At 38.7% G+C, this 19,613-nt stretch overlaps 1 pseudogene; it reads left to right on the forward strand.

The window, feature by feature from the left end:
* Positions 1-640: 640 nt before the first annotated feature.
* On the forward strand, positions 641-13,049 carry LOC127215572 (zinc finger protein 25-like; annotated as a pseudogene).
* The last annotated feature ends 6,564 nt before the right edge of the window (positions 13,050-19,613 follow it).

Genomic DNA, 19,613 nt, shown 5'->3' on the forward strand with positions numbered 1-19,613 from the left:
GCTGCAGCTGTGCTGAAGGGACCGGTCTCAGTGGGGCGGGGACACCTGCCAGCTCACTGGAGTTTAGGAGACTTACAGGCAAACACACAAACAAAAATCAGCGGGGTGTGTTAGTATTCAGGCATCTGTACTGCCTGTCCTTGGGGTTCTGACAGGATAGGCCCTCAGTTGCAGCCACTAGGGGCACCTCCTGTGCATATTCACTGTTTCCTTTTAAAAGGGCCCTGAGCACCTCCCATCCCTGTCTTTCCTCTCCTCTCTTTCTCTCTATCCCTCCTTCCTCCTCTTTCCAATCCTGCTGTTCCTGTGTCCAGAAGCTGTCTCCCCCTTCCTTTCCTCCTTTTACCATCCCTTTTAATAATAATAAATAATAATAATAATAATAATAAAACAACCCTCTGTTTGAACCCCGTCGCAGAGCGTCTTTCTATAGTGCTCTGCCTTTCTTAAAGTACAGGAGTGTGGACCTGGTAAACTAAGAAAAAAAAAAAGCCTTTGGTAGGCGGGTTTAAAGGAGACGTAACCGGAAGCTGCGGGTAGTGGGCGGGGCCTGGAGGAGCCGCTCCAGGAACCAGGCTGACGGGACCGGAAGTTCCTCCATTCCCTGTTGGCCTCCGGGGGGGCCACGATTCGGGACCCGGGTGCGGAGGACACGGCGGGTGCCGCGGGGACCTGAAAACTCCGGAGCCGCAGTCTCCGCGCGGGGCGGCCTGGGAAAGTCACAGTCAGCAGCGCAGTGGCTGGAACCGCAGCCCGGCGGCCCTGGAACCTCCCAGGTGAGAGGAGCTGCGGGGCTGGGACCCAGGAGGGAGGGGACCGGGCTGTGCTCGCTCAGGCTGCTCAGAAGACACCGGCAGCTCCAGGCCGCCCGTGGCGGTGCCGGAGGCGGCGGCTCAGGTCATCACCTGCAGCCAGGTGCGGTCGTTTCCGTCCCCACAAGCTGGGCGTCAGGCGCAGCCCTTAAGTGCTCGTCTGTCAGGGTTCTCTGTCTTGCTCCTGGTTTGCTCTTACCCGTTCTCCGTCTCCGTCTCTCATCATCCCACTCTGAGATGTCATTTAGATTTTTTTTGCTCATCCTCCTCCCCTAATAAACCTCTCAACCCACACCCGTCGCACATGGCGTGTTCTCTTAGCAGCCAGGGCCTGGCCGCCAGAGGTACCCAGTTTTCCACCGCTTTATCCGTAACAGACAGACATAGCTTTAAAAAAAAAGTCTGTCGTTTATATTTTTCCATTGTCGGTAAGTTCTAGATACCATTGAGTGTGTCTTACTGTGATTTTTTTTTTTTTGCCAGACTATTCTGTCATAAAATGGTTCTTAAAATAATCTAGTAGAGCATTTGCATGGTCTGTTTTTTGCAAACCCGGTTGGTTGCCATTGTGACAATTCCAAAGCTCCTTGAATTTAAATTCATCCCTGCTTTCTAACTATCTGGTTTTACTACTTTCTCATTCAAGAAAATGGTCATTGTCTCCCAAGAGTAGGGGTCCCCAGATCACATGAGGAATCAGTACAGATATGTTTAAACAAAAAATACATTTTGTGGAGTCCCACACATACGGTTGTAAACATTTAGCAAACCTTTTACTCACCATTAATTTCCGATGTGGAGTATGTGCCTTCATATACTGTATTCTTAAGTTACATCTCTGTCTAAGCAAGACCAACATGGCTGCTGTGTCAGGCCACTTAGTCATAGGTTGAATCAAATTTTTAGGAAGCATCATTTGCATAGTTATGAGCACTCACCTGTATCAGGAAAATGTCTCTTCGGTTGAAGAAAAGCGCTCTACCAATTACACACATGGCCAAACTGTCGTTTTTTATTTGAGGATTTGTTGACGTTCATGCTGTTGAGGTCTTGTGGGAGTGGGAATGCCTTGACCTTGCTCACAGGGCTTTTTGTAGAGATCTATCAAAGTACACCAGTCTGGATTCTGAGGGTGTGAACAGTTTCCTTTTGGTCTCCCTAGTTCCTGCTCAGGGTTCCTGGGAGAACTGCTCTGCATATTGTGTGAGCTGTGTGTGAATGAGTCTCACATCTTACAGAGTGAAGTGAAATCCCCAGAGAGACATTTTTCTTGACATTTCCTCTCTCCTTCATGTTTATCTTTTGAGCTGGTGTTAGCGTCTTTCATTTTTGTTCTGTAAAAATGTCTAGGTGCTTTCTGAAGACTCTCTTTGTCCTATGCAGGTCTCACATTGCTCAGCCAGTCCTCCTCACCTGTGAAGCAGAACCAAGAGCCCTGGATGGTGAAGAGCAGACAGTAACAAAAGATCCAGGTATGTATGCTACAGGGATATGAGGAAGGGGTGAAGGGATGCAGAAAGGTTCAAGTGACAGTAGAAACAGGACTTGAAATTGGTTGTCACATTCTATTTCATAAGAAGTGATTACAGAGAATTCCACTGAGAATAATCCCTTTATTATTCTTTCGAAGGTGATTGAAATCTGTGTATATAATTATTAATAATCAGAAACAGATTTTTTTTTTTTTGGCTTTTCATGGGAAGGATGCTGTCCATCTCTCATTCCCATCAATAGTTGTGGTTTTACACCAATATTAAGTGGTTCCATTACTATAATTTTAATAATGTACTTAGAACCATTGAAGCCTCTTGGTTTGTTCTGCATGCAGAGAGTTTTTTGGAGCATCTTTTAGTTCCTTCAGGTTCTGTGTCTTTTAGGGTGACTATCTCTATTTTCTAAAATAATGCCAGCAGGAGTTTGATAAGATTTACTTAATAGGTCTGGCAAGTATTGAACTCCATCCACATTGCTTCTCTTTGGTATCTTGTGGTCTGTCTTCATCACTCAACAGCTGAGCCTGCTGCATCTTTCATATATTTTGAAATTGCATTTGACCTTTCATGATTTTTGAAGTCATCGTGGTTTCTCACAATTTTATAAATTTGGGGAAGATTTTTCTCTATGTAAAAGAATGTCTGTAAGATCTTGGTACAAATTACTTAGCCTCTTTCTAGAACATAAACATCCTGTTACATTTCTTTATGTGTCTGAATGAGAATGTGCTGTCAGTGAGTCCGTATTCACATTTTTTGGGGTGGGGTTCTGTTTTCTATCTACCGATGTCAACATTCAAGGTTCTCGAAGAAGAGACATTTAAACAATGATCTTTACTAGGTTTGAATACTTACTATATTTTTAAGACAGGGCGACAGTGTAGCATGTTTGAGAAGACTGGGCATCTTCAGTTGTGTGGATGATTCCCTGAAGCCTGCTAGTCATTATTGGTTTCCTGTGCTTGCTGGTCATGGTCATCTGTTTTAAAGGTAGACACTGAAGCTTCCCTGAATCACTGTCTATCTGCTTCCTGCAATTTTGTTGTTGTATGATTTATGTATGTAGTTGGTAACAGTTTTATAAACTACATTCATGTTGATCGCATAGCTTTCGGGAAATGTGCCATTTGTTCGTTTTGTTATTGGTGGTCTTCATATTTATCAATTCGGCTTTTCCTGTTACCTCCCATAATTATGGCCAACCCTCTTCACAGAAAATCTTTTAAAAAGCTCCTTCAGTTCCTTCATTCTTAGCCCATTGTAGCCTTGCAATTGAAGCAAACACTTTTATAGAAAGTATATATTTTGATTTTAGGGTGTCTTCTTTTCTTTTGAAGCTGTATCTTGTTTTTATGTTTGGTTTGGGTCATATTAAATATATGCATTTCAAGAAATCATTGAAGAAAAATAGAAACTCGTACTCTTTAGTTAATATTTTTCTTATATTTTCCTTTTTCTTAGTTTGGTTCTAATTCATTGATAGCTTGCAGTGTATTTCATTTCTTTATATACTTGAGTAGTACCTTCTCTAGGTTTTCTTTTTTTTGTTTGTTTGTTTGGTTGGTTGGTTCTTCATTAAACTGTACACTGTCTTACTTGGTGGCTGCAGTGATGTAGATTCACACTGAGTCTGTCTCTGTGTTCTTCTTGCTGTATTGTCTTCAGTGTTTCTAATTGTTTAGGACTTTGAGTGTAGACACTGACTGGACAGAGAGATCTCAGTCTACATTAGATGAACATTTTCTTCATGACTACATGTGTGTAGCATGTGCTGTTTATATTTAGGCTTTTGTGCATTGTCATTTTGGGGGGTTTATTTCTTGATTATAATACTTGTTTTGAGTTTTTTAGCTTTTTGTTAAAATCTGGTTCTTTTATATATTGTACTTTTATATAGTAGCTAATAAATTTTTCCATTCTGTAGGCTATTTTTTTCATACTTTCAGATATTACCATTTCTATGCAATTTTTTCAGTTGTACACAGTCAAATTTCACTAATTCATTGCTTTTTACCTATTTTCATTTGTCTATATTTACCTTTCTGTACAAGACTGGTTGATAGTGTGTAACTTAAATTTTTGGAGTATTGGTGAAATTCAGTTGGTCACACACAGCAGGTAAGGTTGCTCTGGATCTGCTGCTCTTACTACTTTAGGTGTTAATTTTTCTGCCACTACCATGGTTGTTTTTATGGGTCTACAGTGTCTGCTGAAATCACAGCCGGGATAACTCAAGCTTTGCTCTGTGGGTCTGGACTTTCTCTGCACTGTTAGGGTCTTTGTAATTTCATAATTTGTAAATAATATAAATTTGTAGAAGTTTCTTTTCTGTACCTGTGAAGATAATCATAGGTAGTTTGATTTTCGTGGTGTTAATCATATATATCTTTTAGTACTGTCATTTTCACAATAATGTATTCCATTCCACTTCAAGTCTGTTTTTCCCATCTTCCAGTGTCATCCTCCATTTATTTAATGAATTTTAGTTTCGTGTGTGTGTGTGTGTGTGTGTGTTTTCCAAGGTTGGGTTTCCCTGTGTAGCCCTGGCTGACCTGGAACTAGCGTTATATACCAGGCTAGCCCCAAAGTCACAAAGATCCACCTGCCTGTGCCTCCCAGGTGCTGGGATTACAGGTGGGAGCCACTACTACTTATTTTTACTTATTTTTATGCTTGTAAGCCCTCAGCCACATTGTTATGGACAGTTATCTTTTACAATCAGCACCTACTGATGCCAAAACTTCTCAGTGTGTCTTTGTCATCCCATTTCAGTGTCACTGTTTTTCATGAGTTGACATTCACCCTGGTACTCTACGGAAGTACCCTCAGTATTCCATGAATTCTGTCTCACTGTTCACAGATTTAAGTCTCCACTGTACGTTGATTTAAGTCTCCACAATAGCTAATTAAGGAACAATAAACAAAGTCCTGGAGAGGTGGCTCAACAGATAAGAGCACTTGTTACTCTTGCAATTTCCAGGTTTAGTCCCCTGTCCATGCATGGTGACTCACCTCAGGTTCCAACGGCTCTAGTGTCCTCTTATGACCACTACGGGCACTTCATACATGAAGTGAACAGATCTACCCACAGGAAAAAAACCCATGCACACAAAGTTAAAATACTGAAGTCTTAAGAAAGAGAAACAGTAAATGAAGTAGAGATGTTACATAAGGATTCAGGACCGGAAAGAACATGGAGGTGTTGCTGCTAGTGTGAGAGTGAAGTGTGGAGTGTAGATATGTGATTTCAAATGGCCAAACTGAAGAAATTAATGTTCGGTCAGTGATACATATTAGTTTTATTGTTTTGGGAATTTCAATCATGTATGTATCATGTGTTTGATCATAATCACCCCCAGTCCCTCAGGTCTAATTAACCACTCCCATAATACTTCATCACATCTCATATTCATGTTCTTTGGAATGTACTGAATCCATGCCAGCTTAGCTCTATGCACAAGAGCCAGACCTCTGAGGAAATCTGCTTCTGCCTCTTCCAAGGCCAGTAGTTGCCTATAATATCCCAGGTAGTGGTGTGATGATCTTTTTCACTTTTCTGGTTTGATCTGGCTTATTCCTGTGAAGGTTTATTGCATGTAGATACAGCTTCCATGGAACTAGTTGTGTAATGACGTGACAAATATGGAAACCAAATCAGCTGTGCCTGTGCTCTGATTTCATCACACCTGAGTACCATGGGAACATGAACAAACATCTTATATCACAGCAACTGGGTTCCATTGGCAGCCTGGGGGAAAGTCACCATTCAGCTTTGGGATCTAGTAGGCATCCAGGTAATCCTGGAATTTAGCAGATTAGAGGAGATTCAGAGGTATGAAACAAGCTGGAACAGAACCAAAAGTATGATCAGCTTTCTACTGCTGCTCATCAGGATATGCAGTCTGATAGTTTGCTGTAGATATTTTAATCCTTTAGGTAAATTTTAGATCGTATGAATGTGTCCTTATTTTTGCAATCATCTTAACATTGCCAGGATAAGAGAATTTGCATTATGTTGTCTGCAGACGTGGTTCTCTTTGCTATTTTGGCAAATACAAAGCTCTTGGAATTTAAATTCAACCATGCTTTCTGACTTCCCATTTGCCTAGTCAAGAAAGTGACCTTTCCCACAGCATCCTTTAGATGTTAGTCACATAAAGAGCCACTTCAGATTTCATTGCATCAGGAAATATATTTTAGCAAGCTTTACAGTTATAGTTATAAACATTAACTGTTTTCTCCAATTAATTTTCCATCTGGGGTTTATGCAGGCTAGGATGTAAATACAGCATCCAGAAATGTGTTTTTACATATGTGGTGCTCAATATTATACCCTTGAGTCAGGAAAAGTGTAGTATGCATACAAACTGTGAGAAGATATCAGGCTACACTTTTTTACAATTATAATATACTCTATAGGTTAGTATCTGTTTAATCTTATCACTGAAATGTATGAGAAAAATTGACTTCAATTGTCTTTTGTCTCCCTTTTCTGTGGAAAGCACTCTTTGCATAACACGTGACCAAATTGGCCTGGTGTTTGGTTTTTGCTTTCTCACACAACTGTGAAGTCTGGCTTAGCTTCCACTCTAAATATATCCTTCTATGCTGTCCTATCTGTAGGAATGTTGACAAGATTTCTGGTATCATGTTGGTTTTTGGGGTCTTTTTATGTGCTTTGGCATTGCTCATAACAAAATTGTATTACTTCTTCTAGCTTTGTATTTTTTGAGACCTCAATGTGAACTTTCAACAAGAATTCCAGTCTTTTTTCCAGACACAGAAACACAGAGAATAAGAAGAATGAATGCTCCTCTGGCTTCCCAGGTCAGTATCATGTTTATATTTCTTTGAAATTTATTTTTATTATTGAAATCATTTAAGACTAATTCTCTACCTCTAGTGATGTTATCTAAAGTGTTTAATTTATCTTCTCTTTCATTTCTGATAATCAAAAGTAGATCTTTCACATACATAGCACAGCCTTTCCTGTTATATTTTCATTCCATGTTTTACTTCAAGGACATAAATTTTCAGACTTAAGACCTGTATTTTTTTTAAAAGACTATTGCAAATGGTACTCAAAGAAATATATTGAAGGCCAATATCTACATCAGATGAACTTGTGTCCCTTTATATTAGTGCAGAAGGCTGTTCTCATGTATTATGTAAATTTCATTTCTGGTTTCCAGAACAAGGTCCAATAATGTGGTTATGAAAATACATGGAGTTTTTCAATGACACCACTGAGCAATTTGTGAAAAAGTAGAATTAGAAGAGATTCACTGTCTTGGATCTCAATAATAAATGTAACAGCATTCTAGAGAATACAGTTGATGGAAGGAAGCATTGGCTTGCTGTTTCCATAAAATTGATGTGTCAGTGAGCACTTGCAAATTGTAGTATAATAGTCTCTCCCTTTGACATTTAATATTACACAGTGATTCTGGGTGTGTTCCCACACCTAATCTTTTCATCAGAAAAGTCCTGGTCATATCATTCTTAATGCTCAGTTGTAAGTTGTCAATAGACTGATTATTTTCTGATTCTCTTTTGCTTTATTTTTCATAAGGGCATAAGCACCAATGTTTCCAGCTTTGTATTGTATCATGTGGAATATACTAGTAAGATTTTCTGAAGAGGATTGAATTGGTGCTGTGCGTAAGCATCAATTTTGAAGCATAAAGAATTGCCCACATAATCACTTTATTCTTCTTTTCTTTTGGAGGTATAAGGCTCCCTCCACCCTATTTTGTTTTGTTTTGTTTGTTTGTTTGGGTTTTTTTTTCTCTCTCTCTGAGGCTACATATTACTTAGGGAGAGATTCTGAAGAGTTGTAGAGATGGACAGATTTTTATTTGTTTCTTTTTTTTCCTAATCAGACTATACCACATTTAGTACCAAAATAGGTGCAATTCTAAAAATCAGCCCATATAATTTTACATGTATCATGATCACAATCATGAAAAATTATAGAGAATAAAAGAAGTGTGGCTGTGTGAAACTCTGCTCTTTTTCTCTTCTGTCAATGCTTCTGTGTTGTCCTCTATTTCTCTTTTTGCAATAACATATTGTTTAAGGGTATGAGTGTTCTTCTGCATGATTTTATGCACACTGCATGATGGATTATGCCCCTGCATCCTTGAGCTTGGTACCAAAACCTTTTTGGTGCCACTTTTAATCCTAACACTTGGGAGGCAGAGGCAGGTGGATTTCAGTGGGTTTGAGGCCAGCCACATCTACAAAGTGAGTTCCAGGACAGACTCCAAAGCTGCACAGAGAAACCCTGTCTCAACCTTCACCCCCCCCCCTCCAAGAAAAAAGTATTTGAGTGTATGTGTTGTTTGCAATGTTGGATGTACACACGGATGTTCCACTCCTTACTGTTTAAAGCAGAAACTCAGATTCTGAATTCTGCATTCCATGTTCTATACCTTTGTTTTAGAAAGGGTGCAGTACTGCATCTAGGACTCAGGATCTCAACTGAACATGTTAGAATACAGTATGGTGTGGCCCAGGTGCAGATAGGACCGATGCAGTGTCTGTCATTGAGCAAGGTTGACAGTTGTAGAATTTGGGAAGTACAGTTCAGTTTTGCTCATCATAACTTGAACATCTTTTATTGACCCAGGGATTCTATTTGATATTAATATATACTTTGTAAAGGCAAGTTCCTGGATGCAGACCTCATAATTGTGTTATGTTCCCCAAAAGTTTGCTGACTGTGAGACTTGTCATTTTTTTTTATAGTGACAGAAAATACTATATAAACAATGACTACTTTGAGAACCATCTATTATTATAACTATCAGTTTTACAGTTTTATTTTATTTATGTGGGTATTTTTTGCATGAACATGTGGATGTGTGCTACATATGCCTCCTCTGTAGAGTTCAGAAATGAACATGGGATCCCATGGAATTGGGGTTAAATTCTATTGTGTAGTGCCACAAGGGTGCTGGGAACCAAATTACATTTTAAATGACTATAAGAGTCATTACAGAATCCAAACAGCAGAGCTCATTTTCAAATGTAGTAATTGTGGCAAATCTCTTTTCTGCTGCTCAGATCTTAGGAAACTTCAGAAAATTCATGAAAGCAGGAGACCTTAGTAATGGAAGAATGGAAGCCAGGCAGTGGTGGCCCATGTCTTTAATACAAAAACTCAGGAGGTGAACTCTGTGAGTTTGAGGCCAGCCTGGTCTACAGAGTGAAATCCAGGATAGCCAAAACTACACAGGGGAACCCTGTTTTGAGAAACAAAAACAAACAAAAAGAATGCACGCATTGCCAGTCTATACCTTGTCTATGAAAGAATAGCAGTGAATAACATCTCACACAGTTCTGTAGACCTATTGAAAAACTTAGTCTTTGAACAAATGCCATTCCTCATCTGTGTCACAGAAGTGTCTCTAGTTCTTTAACCTCTTTTACCTAGGAATGCATTTTGTCCAGCAGCACATGGTATATAACTTTTCCATTGCAGAATCTGGTAACATTCAGGGATGTGGCTGTGGACCTCTCACAGGAGGAGTGGGAATGTCTAGACTGTGCTCAGAGGGCTTTGTACATGGATGTGATGTTGGAGAATTACAACAATCTAGTCTTTGTAGGTAAGAATGCCCTTCTCTAGAATTCCTGATTTGTCTTCTTTATTTACCTCTTTTGTATATATGGAGTCTATCTAGACACTCCCAGAAAATAACAGAAATTCTGGTTATTAAGTCTTTCACTGTGCCTACTTCACATTATTCCCTAGAGGTGTGAGCAATGCTATATTCTGTGTAATCTCCCCAGTGTTCCTATCTACTTTTAAAGAAACATCAAAATCAAAAAAAAATTAAATATTCAGAGCACGGAAATATAGTGCATTACACATAATAATTGGAATATTTTGATTTTACACTGATTAAACTATTCACCTGTTTCTGATTTTTCAAGTTTAGGAGGTTTTAAATAAAAAAGAGCTGTTGGTAGAGAGCATTTTGTTGGTTGGTTGGTTTATTTTCTTAGTTTTTGAGATATATTCTCTTTATATAAGCCTGAGACTGTATGATTTTAATCCTAGCAGTAGTGATGCTGAAGCAAGAGAATATGTTAAGTTCCATTACAACTTGGGTTACATAATGAGTTCTTAGCTGACCAAACCTACCCAGTGTGGCTGTGTCTCAAACCATTTACAAGAAGATAGATGAACTTTGTTCATGTGATTCTCCAGGTAGCTCCTCTAATTATTGCATGATCATCTGTTTGGGATATCTTTTGCAAGGTACAAAGTATAGGTAGAAATGAGAAGGCTACTTTCGGTCCTTGTGGTTTGATAAAAGATCAGAGTTCGGGTTCTTCTGAGCATCCTTTAGTGATGTAAATCAGAAAAGACCTGGGATGAGAGTTCTAACCCCAAGAATTGCTGGTTTATATTTCTTAGAAAACTTAGGCAAATCAGTTATTAAATCTCTTACTCATGCATTAATCCTTGTTTTCTCTCATTGTGCTAATTTTCCAGGGAATCGTTGCATATGTTATAATTATGAGAAAGTCTTGGATCAAAGCTCAACGCATAGTGTCCAGCAGCATGCATTTACCCAAGTGAAGCCTTATAAATGTAATGCGCCTTGTAAAATAACTCATGAATGCTCCCAATATACATATAATACTAGAGATAGTCCAGAAGTCTGCAACGAGTACGTATTTGATAACCACAGAGATGCTTCTGTTGAATCATTAAACAGACATAAAAATAGAAACATTGGAGAAGACTCTTGCAAAGGTAAGGGCTGTATAAACTGTTTAAATATGTGCTCCATAATTAGTCGGAATCAAAGAGTCTACACAGTAAGGAAAAAACCCCAAAATACAGAGCATGATAAATCTTTTGACTCTAAACATGAATTCACGCTGAAAAGACCCAATAATGGGAAAAACCTCACCAAAGCTGGAAATGTGGGAAAAGCTTCAAGACAGACTCAAGTCTTAGGAGACATCAGAGAGTTCATACCAGACAGAAACACTTTAAATGTACAAAATGTAGTAAATCTTTTCTGCGTTTATCACAAGTCAAAGTACATTGCAAGTTCCATTGTGGAGAAAAACCCTACAAATGTACGGAGTGTCCTAAGTGGTTTTATCATACGTCAGAATTTAAAAGGCATTGCAAAGTGCATTCTGGAGAGAATATTTACCAATATAGTGAAAGTGACAAATCTCTTATCACAAAGGACCACCTTAATACTCACGAGAGACTTCATACAGTAGAGAAACCTTATAAATGTAATGAATGCAACAAATCCTTTACACAGAGAAGCAGTCTTAGAACTCATGCGAGGATTCATATAGGAGAGAAACCTTACAAATGTAGTGAATGTGAGAAATGCTTTACCCAAAGAGGCCATCTTACAAATCACCAGAGAGTTCATACAGGAGAGAAACCTTACAAATGTAGTGAATGTGACAAATCCTTTACCAAGAAAGACCATCTTAGAATTCACTACAGAATTCATACAGGAGAGAAACCATATAAATGTAATGAATGTGACAAATCCTTTACTCAGAAAAGCAGTCTCATAACTCATCAGAGACTTCATATAGGAGAGAAACCTTACAAATGTAGTGAATGTGACACATGTTTTACCCAGACAGGCCATCTTAGAATTCATCAGAGAATTCATACAGGAGTGAAACCTTACAAATGTAGTGAATGTGACAGATCCTTTACTACAAAAGACCATCTTAGAACTCATGAGAGACTTCATACAGGAGAGAAACCTTATACATGTAGTGAATGTTACAAATCCTTTATCAGTTGCTCAAATCTTAGAAAACATCAGAAAATTCATAAGGAGAGAAACCCTACAAATGTACTGAAGGTGAAAAATCCTTTATCGGCTCCTCATCTCTTAGAAGACATTAGAGTATTCATACAGGAGAGAAAAATTACAAATATAGTAAGTGCAAGAAATCTTTGCTCACAAAGTCACCCTGAGAACACATCAAAGAGTTTGTGTAGGAGAGAACCTTTACAATGTAATGTATGAAAAAAAACCTTTTCTGTGTCTCAGGTCTACAAAAACCTCTGAAAATTCATACATGGGAGAAACGTTTCCATAGGAAATATTGTGACATATACTTCATTCATACTTTGCCTTAGCAATACTTCAGGCTTCATGCTACAGAAAAATTGTGAACATGAGAAAGTTGTAAAAGTTTTTAAGTAATGGTCAAATCTTAGGATACATTAAGAGTGTATACTGAAAGAGATTCTGAAAATGTAACAATGTAGGACAATTTTCATTAATAATTTATCCTTGTGCAACTCCAAATACTTTATAATGAAGACAAAATGCAGAAATCTGAAGGTTGAGCTGTTATATACCAGTTTCCTGGAGACCGAGTTGGTCTGTCTTGGATGAGAGCTAGACTAAGGCTAGAAATGTACACCTCAAAATAACTCCAGGGAACCCCAGAAACTAACAGGATTCAGTGTGCTTAATTCAAATGAAGAAACTCAGACAGATCATATTACTTGAAAAGCATTTGGCAAAATGATCCACCAAAATAGGATGCTCTTTAACTTGTAGATGTGCCCACTGGCATGCAGTGTGCTCCACATGTCCTGTATTATCCCACTTACTGATTTGGAGCTCTATGATTACAACTTGTCCTTGAGTCCCCTCTGCTCCAGTAAGCCACTACTTCACCATATTTCTCTATGTAACCCTAAAATAAAAAATCATTGGTTCTACAAGTTTGGCTTGGTTGTCTTTTCAGTTTCTTGTTGGGGTGAGTACATAGACATATATGTTGCATCTCCCCAGGAAAAGTGTCTTGTTAAATATGTGCTGAAGAAACGGTCTCTCAAAACTTTCTGTATAACAAACAGAAAATAGATATCAGAGAGAAAGTATTTCAGTCACTGAAGTAGGTAAGCCTGGGTCAGTGAGAGACATCATCTGAACTGGGCTGTGTCCCTATATGGCTCTGAATTCCACGTTTCAACCAAGCTCCAATGACCCTCAGAACAAGGCTACCCATGGCCTAATAAGAGGCACCACTGTGGTGATCTGTCCTGCTGTACCTTACAATTGCATTCCATATGACCCAGAAAATAAATTGAATTTTATTTTGTGTTAAGTCATTTAAACAATCCTAATTTTGTAGACTTCCATTAAAATTCATCATGAAACATAATAAGTCATTACAAAGGACCTATTTTCAGCTTAATGTCATGGGTCAGTCTATTTGTAAAATAATGAACATATGTGAAATAGACACAATGTCCATGCTCATGTTACCTTAGACATCTCCCCAAATATGCTGAAATATTATTCTGAAGTACTGAGAAATACTGAAAAATATTTAGCCCAATTCCAAAACATTATATTGATACTATGAGCAAACCATACTGATAAATAATTTTTTCAGAGATTTTAGTACAAGAAGAAAGTTATATTCAGCTCAGGAGAAAGTGTGGTTTGGGAACATTTTGGTGTTCTCAGCATTGGAATTTGTTGACTCATGAGTTTATGGTTAGTACAATCTTAGGTAAATTCTGGCTGTGGTTTCTAATAGTCATAATTTGTATCAGTTGCTGCTGCATCTGGCCCATTGAACCTGAAACAGGAGACAGTGGAAAACTAGATTTCAGGATTGTCCCCTAAGAATATGCAGATTGCAATTAGATGCATAGACTTTGGGAATTCCAATTCAGGGGTTCAATGATGAGGCCCCTTTGATTGAAAACCTTGAGATTATCCTAATGCACAGATTACTCGTTATTGTAGCAAATTCAGATTTGTAAAATTGTGTGCAATTAAAAGACATCTCACCTTTTACCCGTCATAGTATTTTCTTCATTTAGTGACCTTCCATACACACTGATCTTGTCAATGGTGGAAAGCATGTGGCAAATATGTATACATGTCCAAGTTAGCCTGAGACCTGGATCTGTGTGGAAATTAGCACGGACATGATGGCAAATATAAATGCCAGCGGGGCAGGCACAATTTCCTTATCAGAGGAGATATGGAAAATAAAACAAGGGCTCTGTTGGACTGGAAAATTCAGCAGCATTTGTGCAAATTCCTGGTAAAAACCATATTACAGGAGCCCGATTGGTATTTCAGATGGATGTCTGGGGGCTAAATTTTCAGGAACCAAACAGGTAATAAGATATTATGAAGCTATTCTAACTGCTTAGCTATATAGTTATATTGAAAATGACTAATTACCCCCATGAAGGCATTTGTCAACTTTCCATCCTCCAGCTCAGAATCTTTTGCCGCCTGATTTTTTTCCCCATGTTTTGAATGTGTTATGTGATACTGTTATTATAGGCTGTGCAGTTAGCAGTTACTTGATGTCTATATTGGACTAGTTAAGAGTCTCTGAAATAGTTTTGCACATTGTGACAAAGTTTCTCTGACCTTGAATGAAAGCAGCTCTCTTCTCAGTGAAGAGAACCATGTAAAGACAGTTTGAATATTAGACTTTAAACAAAATGCCAGGCATATTTCCCTCCTAGGGCCTAGGACTTTATCCAGGTTTCAAATGGCATGCCTGTGTTTCCTTATGTGGAGCCAGCAAGCTGCAAATCCAACCAGAAAGCCTGTTAGACACAAAATCGTCTTGGCACTGTTATAGCAGTATACAGACCTTGCCGGGAAGATTTGTATTGTAGTATGCAGTATCCGCATCTGATATAGCCATTGATGATTCTTGTGTTTCAGCAACCTGCAGACTCTTCCATAAAGCAGAAACCCTGTAGCACTGTCCATCTTGTTTCGGTCACTTTTCTGAGGGTCCTGCAGTCCAGACAGAGCAGTGTCTTGCCTGAAATGGCTATAGCCTTGCCATATTGGCACTAAACTCCATAACTAGTTTCCTCGATGTCTATCTTCCTTTGTGACACAGGTGGTGTTGCCAGGAGCAATTGTGCCTCATTGTCAAGAAAAACCCTAAACCATTTTAAATGCCTTATTCTGTAGGTCTTTGAAAGGTTTGAAGAATGCCTATCCATTTGAAATATATCTCTGTATATCTAGCAAACCTAACTAACTTAACTATAAGTTTTGACTATCATAGGTAACTATCCTAAATTATACATTGCATTTTTAAATGGGCTATATAAACACAATTCTTAAACAATAGGAGAAATTTGTAACAATAAATGAAAAACCATTCCAAAACAAAGCATTCATTTCTATACCATAATCCCCTTTTTCCTTTAAAAAAGATTGGTTATGATCATTAACCATTTATAACTGACCCCATTTAAATGAAAACAAACATTTATAGACAGTATTTGGGAATTTGGGTGTAGTTCTTTCCAAACTGCTTCCTGCTGGTTGGGGACGCTGTAATACTGTGGGAATCCTAAGAATCCTAAGAAATTCTGGCTGTAGTATGCAAGGCTGCTTTGTACCAGCTGTTTTAATGTTGGATCAATGGGACACTGTTTCAGTGAGTCTTGCTTGATCAAACCATGTTAGCATGGAAGGAATCTACAGCTTTTCATTTTCTGTGGAAATAAAAATAGAAATTCTTTTCCCCAGTATCCTGTCCTTAGACTTACATTTTGAAGTCAAAGCATTTTTAAAATATATAAATTGGATTAATTCAGCAGCATCGGTAACCAAGTGTGTTTTAGCAGTTTTTGTTCCTTCCTTAGCAAGTGAGCAATTCAAAGACAACACAAGAGCATACAGTATCCAGACTCTCTGTGTATTTCCCATCATATGTGGCTTTTTTTATTACTCTATTTCTTTTACTTCTGTTTCTCCATTTTATTTATTTATTTATTTATTTATTTATTTATTTAGAGACAGGTTTTCTCTGTGTAACTTTGGCTGCCCTTGAACTTACTGTGTACACAAGGCTGGCCTTGAAATCACAGAGATCTGCTTGCCTCTGCCTCCTGACTGTTGGAATTGCAGGCATGTGCCATCACATACAACTACTCATTATTTCTTCCTTTCTTTTCTTTCTTTCCTAAACCACTTTATCCTGTTTCTTTTTCTCTCCCAAGCCTATGTGTATTTTTAAAAAATCTTTAAACTTTTGGAAGTTTTTCTTTATCTGAATCTGTCTTTACTGTAAATCTTTCTTTTTCCGACCATGACTCTTTTATCTGCTAAACAACAACATTGATAAAAATGAAAGCCACAGCTGTTTTAGCTGCTGTCTATCCAAGATGGTGGGGGTACATTTACTGCCAGCACTGAGAGCTGTGCTCACCACCTTGGTCTATGCTCCCATCAAGCAGCTGGCTTGGAAATGTGGTCACTGCCGCTGCCAGCAGTAGTACACACCATCAAAATGCCCAAGATAACTGCATGTTCGTTGCTTCTGTGAAATTGCTTGCTTGCTTTACTTGCAACTACCAATCAGGATGTAGTTTTGCTTTTAAGAGCTTCTTGTAAAATGCATTCCAGACTGACATGTGAGAAATGTTTCTCTTGAGAGAGCCATAGGCTAGCTTAACACAGACTCTCAATTTGGACTTTGCTCAAGCTGAGTGGTCTTTGGGTATCTACCACACAATATTATTATTATTATTAATTATTAATTATTATTTTAAAAGTCTAACAACTAAAAAGTAAAGAATCAGGAGAAGCTCCACTTTGAAAGAAACAACATGGGTAAATTACCCATAGCTGCATTTAGAGAGTGGTCATCCTTACAAGAGTCAGCTGAGAAACTGATCACATACCTGGTACAGCTTTAGGCTATTTCCCAAACCTCAGAGTTCCCCTGAATTAGGAAGATTCAGGACTCAGAGACTGTTTCCCATCATGGGCTGCTGACTTGCCCATACACCTCAGAACTCCAGTTGCTTCTGGGAGCTTTCATGTCCCCAGAAAACCCCATTTAATGTCCCCCTCCAGCTCCATCGTAGCACCAAGGGACTCCTTTAGAACCCCTAGGAAATTGCAGGTTTTTGGCTCTGGGTAGGTCCTAGGCTTGTTTCCCTGATATCACTCTGGGGCCCATGAATTCCCCCTTGTTCAGGTCACCTGTCTGTGGGTTTCTACAGCCTGGTCTTTATCCCTTTGGTCATCACTTCTCCCTCTCTGCAACTGGATTCCAAGAGTTCGGCTCAGTGTTTAGCTGTGGGTGTCTGCTCCTGTTTCCATCAGCTACTGGAAGAAAGCTCTAGGATGGCAGATAAGGTAGTTATCAATCTCATTATCAGAGAAGGGCATATAAGATAGCATCTCCACTATTGCTCAGATTATTAGTTTGTGTCATCCTTGTAGGTGTCTGCACTTTTCCCTAGTGCCAAATTTCTCCAGACCTATAATGGCTCTCTCTATTATGGATTTCTTTTCTTGCTCTCCTCTATTCCACCCCTGACTCAATCTTCCTGCTCCCTCATGTTCTCCTCTTTCCTTCTCTTCTTCCCTTTCCTCCTAACTCCCTCTCCACTCACTGCCCCCCCACACCCAATATTGTCAGGAGACCTTGTGTCTTTCTACTTCTGTGTGGAACATGTATGTCTCTCTTAGGGTCCTCCTTGTTTCCTAGCTTCTCTGGTTGTGTGGATCGTAGGCTGGTGATCCTTTGCTCTATGTCTAAAATCCACGTATGAGTGAGTACATACCATGTTTCTCTTTTTGTGACTGGGTTACCTCACTCAGGATGGTTTCTTTAAGTTCCATCAATTTGCCTGTGAATTTCAAGGTTCCATTGGCTTTTTTCCCACTCAGTAGTATTCCACTGTGTAAATGTATCACATTTTCTTCATCTATTCTTCAGTTGAGGGGCATTCAGTTTGTTTTCAGATTCTGGCTATTACACATAATGCTGCTATGAACATAGTCTTTGTTGCATAGATGTGGATCTTTTGGGTGTATGCCTAAGAGTAGAATTGCTGTATCCTGTGGTAGACTCATGCCCATTTTCCTGAGGAACTGCCATACTGATCTCCAAAATGGCTGTACAAGTTTGCACTCCCACCAGCATTGGAGGAGTATTCCCTTCTCTATTGAATGCAAACTTTTAGCTTTTAATCTAAAACTTAAAAATGTAACATGGAACACTAGTATCTTTTTTTAGATTTCCCTGATGATTTAATCTCTCAACTACCTTCTTATCCCTTCAGAAGTTCATGGGACATTCAGAGCATACAGAAGGACATCCCCCCTTCAGTATGTGATTCATTGTATAATGAGAATCAGATCTATAATCATATTTTCTTCCGGTACCTACTTTCCCCATTACCATCACTAGTGAGGATTCGTACTATGCAACACATGTGCATTTTATTGGTGACATTCACAAGGTCCTTTTTTGTCATACTGGTTCTGGAACTGATGCCCTGTCGTGGTCTGTGTCTGTATTGTCTTCTGATATTTTCATGTTGTTTTTCTGTTGTTGCTTTGCACTGTCATTTGCACAGCTCACATAACTCAATATCATACATGAGGTTGTTCTGTACTCTCAAGGTATTTGTACTGCCTTAGCTTTCTCCTCTTTCTTCTTATTAATAATTTAGTGTATTGTTCTTCATAGCTTAACACCTTATTCTTCTGTTTTCATACTTTCTCAACTCTTTCATTCTCTTTGCTTAGATTTGAATCATATCTATGGATATTTTTCTTTATGCTTGGGTGGAAAACTGTCACTAAGTCTCTGTTATGTGGTTTCTTATGAATCCCTGAAGTGACTTTTACATATTACATACATAATTTCTTGAACAGAGGCTGAGATCAGCACCAGGTTATGGTGTGAAAATAGTCATGTAAAAACAGTTTGATCTCTTATACAGGTAGCTTAATATCCTGAGAGTATTTTCTCTTAAGACCTGCCACCATCCCAGTCATAGGCTTTTAGCCACTTTTCCAAAGTTTTGCCAATATTTCTTTCTGTGTCACTGACCAAAAATTCGAACAGGATCCATTTCATTACTTAGAAAACTGTCTTCCCACTATGACACTACTTTAGGAGTCCAAGGGAAGCAACAACCAAGCTGTGACTCATTACACGCCTTTTATTTGTAGTGTCGACACAGACAGGATCACCTTGAGCTCTGTTAAACAGAGTGTTTTATAGTCATATATTTCTCTGCATGCCTCTAAATGTCCCTCACCTCCCCACAACACAGAGAGTCGCAGATTCTAATTGGCTCTTTTAAGTTTGTTCAATAGAACCTGTGAATTTTTTTTCATATTCAGTATGTAAGTGACAAAATACATTAAAAGTCATGTGTTTTACTGAGTATCATTGAGAGGATGTTGGTTACAAAGAAGATACAATGGTGCTGACCGGCCTATTGCTGATCGATTCTGGTGGCTCTCATGGCCCTGTATTC

The sequence above is a fragment of the Phodopus roborovskii genome, unplaced genomic scaffold (assembly GCF_943737965.1).
Source record: "Phodopus roborovskii unplaced genomic scaffold, PHOROB, whole genome shotgun sequence".
Taxonomy (NCBI): domain Eukaryota; kingdom Metazoa; phylum Chordata; class Mammalia; order Rodentia; family Cricetidae; genus Phodopus; species Phodopus roborovskii.